Source organism: Perognathus longimembris, chromosome 14, assembly GCF_023159225.1.
Source record: "Perognathus longimembris pacificus isolate PPM17 chromosome 14, ASM2315922v1, whole genome shotgun sequence".
Lineage (NCBI taxonomy): Eukaryota > Metazoa > Chordata > Mammalia > Rodentia > Heteromyidae > Perognathus > Perognathus longimembris.
Window position 1 is genome coordinate 26,962,548 of NC_063174.1, and position 5,515 is coordinate 26,968,062.

The following is a 5,515-nucleotide window of genomic DNA, read 5'->3' on the forward strand; positions in this document are numbered from 1 at the left end:
GCAGTTAAACATTGACTTGGTTATGTTAGTTTCTGAAAAACTCAGTGCTACTGATCATTAAACAAATACCTAACACCAGGAACTAATTAACAGAGATGTAGAAAACAGATTGAGACAAGTCTTAAACTTGACCCTTTCATTGCAGGCAATAACTGAGAAGAGTTAAACCATCTTTGAAAATGCATGACAATTACAGTGGCCCTTGTTAATCTTTCCTTTCAGAGAACAGAGAACATATCTTTCAATTTGGACAGGAAACAGTAGAGTGGCTACAAATCCATTTGAGTTTTTTCTGTCAATGACTTTGTCAATGACTTTTCTTTTCTTTCTTTCTTTTCTTTTTCTTTTTTTTGCCAGTCCTGGGCCTTGGACTCAGGGCCTGAGCACTGTCCCTGGCTTCTTCCCGCTCAAGGCAAGAACTCTGCCACTTGAGTCACAGTGCCACTTCTGGCCATTTTCTGTATATGTGGTGCTGGGGAATCGAACCCAGGGCTTCGTGTATACGAGGCAAGCGCTGTTGCCACTAGGCCATATCCCCAACCCTGTCAATGACTTTTCTGTCAATGACTTTGGAAGTGAAGAGTACCTGAAGGGAGGACAAAAATACAAGACAAACTGTTATTTTTTTTCCCCTGGCAAGGAGGGAATTAACTTGTATCAAAAATTTTCTGTTTACTATGTTTTTTAAATGTTATAAAAAGAGGAAATATGCTAAAATGATGAGAAGTGATTTTTGAATGGTGGGGTTATAACTGAATTTTGTTTTATTGTTGTACAGCAAGAAAATAGAGAAACCACATTTTGAGTGGTTGAGTTATGAGTATTAGAAGGGCAGTGGCCACAGGCAGACTCTTGTTGCAAAGACCTGAAGCCCCACAAATACACTTAAAACTGTCAGGAAACTGAGCCATGAAAGCAGGAGATGAAAGATAGAGCTGAAAAACAATACCAACAAACCAGATCAACTCCAATGGAGAGCTGAAGTGGAATACCATGTCAATTGGGAGGAGAGCCAGGAAATAGGATAGGATGCAGGAAGCACGCCAAAGCTGGTCTGGGCCTAAATAGGGTCAGGTCAGGGGGCAGGGTCACAGGAAACTTGAGTGTCTCTAGAGTTCAAAGCATAGGACTTGTCGGGCTAAATTTCCACGTCTCCCCTGGGGAGACGCCGAGCCTAAATTGTGGGGGACACTCAGCTCTGCGCGCTACTCCCGCTGGCGGGAGGGCAGAGCGTGTCCCAGTCGGGCTAAGCTGAGCTGGGATAGGGCTGCCGAAACCCCCCATGTCCCCAGCCCCCCTTATGTTTAAGAGCAGACACTGGACACGGAGATTTCGGGGGAGCCTTCCGATGGTCTACCGGCTTCCAAAGGGTTTTATTCAAGGGAGGGGTTTATATAACAGTAATGGCGGCAGGAAGAGGAGGGACTAACTCAGTATTAATGATTGGCTAATGAACTATCCATCACGGTGATGTCACGGAACTTCCCGCAGAGGCCCAGCCTCTTGGCTCGGCCTCCTGGCTCAGCCGGAGCCATGGTAGCACATGTGCTCATAGATGAGAGGCGGGGCTGGTTTGGCATCTCTTCCGGTAGAACCCGGAAGGGGGTAGGAGGGGATAGCAGCCAAGCAGCCCCAGGGCAGGAGGAGGGGCCTGTCACTTAGGTATAGCCAGACCCGGACAAGAACTGACAGGCCCAGTTGCCTATCGTCCAGTTCCTCCTCCTCCCTCTAGGAATTCAGGCATACCGATCACCTGGGAGATGGGACCTCCCCTTCTTCCACCATGAAGACATGATGTCCCTGTTAAATCTAATTCTCTATCCACTATGTGGGTAAGATAGTACCAGCAAGAGTTGGTCTCTTCATTATTATTTATATTTAGAATTTGCTTTCAATTTCTAATCGTTTGTGACCACAGATTATATGTGTTTTCACTGTATCTCCATAGAGAAGATAAAACATTGTCTCTCATTTATGCCTTATTATTATTTAATTTTGATAGATGATCTCCGTGGAGAATATGAACCTTCATTTGAGGACACTGGTTAGCTTGTTGAGGAAATGATGAAAAGAAATGAAAACACATTTCAGTGTTTCTCTCTCTCTCTCTCTCTCTCTCAGGATAATGGGTCTAAGTAACATCCTTACCACCATCCTGGCACCTTGCTGGGTGCTGGGGGCTTTTCATCTAGTTCTGAATAGCCCAGAGATGAGATAGGCCATTCTTCAAAATGAAGATGTATCATGCTATTTAGCTCCAAGAAAGTTTTGCTTTAGAGAATGCTTGCACCTGATTATTCTCCTAGATGGTTTGTTTTGCTTACCCCTGAGTATTCTATTGTATTATATGGTTTGCTTATGTTGGGCCTGGGTCCTCACCTCAAATGTATGGTTTTTGTCTTGAAATGTTTCCATGCAAGTGACTTTCTGGGCTTCAGGTCTTTGGGACAGGAGTCTACCTGTAGTGGCCAGCTTTCTAATAAAGACTCCCAATTTGACCTTTCAAGATATGGCTTCTCTGTATCTTACTAATGAGTTCCCATATAACACTATGCTTCTTTGCTCTTGTGCTGGTCCTAGGGCTTGAACTCAGATTCTGGGCACTGTCTCTGAGCTTTTTTGTTCAAGGCTAGACCTCTACTACTTCAGCCATACCTCCACTTCTGGCTTTTTGGTGGTTTATTGGAGCCTCATAGACTTTCATGCCTGAGTTGGCTTAATAGTCATCAGATCTCAACTTCCCAAATAGCAAGGATTACAAGCATGAGACATTAGACCCTGCTTGTTTCTTTTTTGATTACTAGCCAATTCCAACCTTGTGATTGCCACAGGTTATTCAACTACCTGACCAGCAAAATGAGATTAATAATAACACTTTTTGAAAAATGAATCAGCTAATCAATGGCGTCCATTCATATGTAAGGAAAGTACATTTATTATCCAACTTGTTACCTTCTCCCTCGTTTTCCCCCATCTTCCCCTTCCCCACTTCCCTCCCCTCCCATGAGTTGTACAGTTGGTTTGTACAACTGGTTACAATTGGTTTTGTAAGTATCACTATTGCGATAGTTTGTCTTTTTATCCTTTGTCTCTTGATTTTGGTATTCCCTTCCCTTCCCTAGTTCCAATATATGTATATACAGTATCTAGGGTACTAAGATCAATTACAGTAATAGCAGGGGTAAAACCACAGGAAGGAATATGAGGAAAAAAAAAAGGTACGGTTTCACATGGCATGTTGAAAATAACCATAACAATGATATACCACTTATTTCTATAACTTGGAGTTCATTTCGCTTAGCATTATCTTATATGTTCATAGGGGTATAGCTATTGAGCTATTGTGACCTTCTGCTATGACTATCCTGGAGATGTACTAATCATTCCCTATAAGGGAAACCATAGAGTTCATGTTTCTTTAGGTCTGGCTCACTTCACTTAGTATGATTTTTTCCAGGTCCTTCCACTTCCTTATGAAGGGGTAGTCTCATTCCTTCTGATAGAGGCATAGAATTCCATTGTGTATATGGACCACATTTTCTTGATCCACTCATCTACTAAGGGGCATCTGGGTTGGTTCCATATTTTAACAATGACAAATTGTGTTGTGATGAACACAGTTGTGCTGGTGGCTTTAGTGTGGTCTTCATTTGCATATAATTTATACTCATCTTTCCATATCCTTGAAATCATCTCTAAATTACTTATAATGTCTAATGCCATGTATATGTGAAGAGTAGTTACACTGTTTAGGGAATCATGATGTTAAAAAACCAAATCTGTACAAGTTGAGACATATATTTTTTGTTTGTTTGTTTGTACAGTTGGATCTGAGGATGGAGTGCCTGGTATGGAGATGAATTGTAGTCAGCAGATGACAACTGCTCAGGTAAAATTCTTTAGGACTGCATGATGGACATGCATGATGATGCATGATGGCTATGCAGATCCAGATTGGTTAGATTACTTTTCATTCATTGGTGGCATATAGTTTGCTTGGAAGGGCCTTAGAATTTAAAACAATGTGTACATAAATATTCCTTGGGGTTGTATTTAATTTTACATATAACTTAATTATTTTGTATTCAGTCAGCGGGTTTAAATCCCAAATGTTTATAGGATTCCTAAATCATGTTCTAATAAAGTTACTGCCCTGTCTGATATTGATCTGTAATGGATAAACAATCACTGGCGGCTTTTCAACCATATGAGTTATGTGATTGCCAACTAAGCAGAGTCAGTGTCTGACCCCATCCTTTATTTTTTCTCTTAGTAATTATTTTGCTTTATATTTTCTTCTAAATGGGGTATGAAGGTAACAATGCAACCAGACCTAGTTGGCTTGGAGGCGCCCAAGTAAAACACGTAGAAAAAAAAGCGTTCTGAAAATTTTCATAATAAACGGTTAAATGAATGCAGCTGAGTGAAATTTGTATCTTTACCCTCTAAATGCAGTCTGCCAGTGTACCATTGAAGGAATCAGCTTGTCACCTGTCTGTGGTACTCTGAAAATAGCCAGTAGATAACTTTCATAAAAATGCATTGCTAAGCCATTTACTTACATGAAAAAAAATCGTATATTTTGTCTTTCATTGGGCATATCAATCTTTAGTTATGCCAATACTTTTTAAGTCATGTCTGCTAAAATCATTTTTCTCTCTCTAATGGACACAGATAGACATACAGATACACAGAAACATGCACGTACACACATAGACACATACTGTATTTTAGCCATAGTCCATGACCTTTGTTTGATCTAAATAGTCACTTGGGATATATACCTAAAGTAAATGATGTATATTTTTCTCCTAAAGCAAAACAAACAAAAATAACCTTGCTCTGACTGATGCAAGCTAAAAAGCAAATCATTTGCACCCACAAATTAGAGATGTTCCAGTTTCTGAGGCAGCATCGGATAGGGTATGGAGCAGTGTGGTGATTCAGATATCCAAAAATTCAGGTGAGCTGAAATGGCCAAGGGTGAAGCTTCAGTTGTTGTCCTTGAACTAAATGTCAGCCTAGCCAGCACTAGTGCCTGGGCTTCAGAAATCCCAACTGTTAGCTGTGGGCTTTGAAAAACATTTGCATTACAGTCAGCCCAAGTTAGGTAGTTCCCCTGTTATGGGAAAAATCTCTACTTTGGTGAAAAAAATAAAATTGATAGGAAATGAAGCATATATTAAATAAGAGACCAGTCCCAAAGATTCCTCTTTCTTTCACTTTTTTGTGCCAGTCCTGGGATATGAACTCAGGGCCTAGGCACTGTCTCTGAGCTTCTTTGGCTCAAGGCTAGCACTCTACCTCTTGAGCCACAGTACTATTTCTGGACTTTTCTGAGTAGGTTATTGGAGTCTCACAGACTTTCCTGCCCAGGCTGGTTTCAACTGTGGTCCTCTGAATTCAGCCTCCTGAGTAGCTAGGATTACATGCATGAGCCACTAGCTCCCGGCTTCCTTTTACTTCTTTATTCCTTTTTATTTCTCATCAAATGTAATGCCAAACAATACCAAGT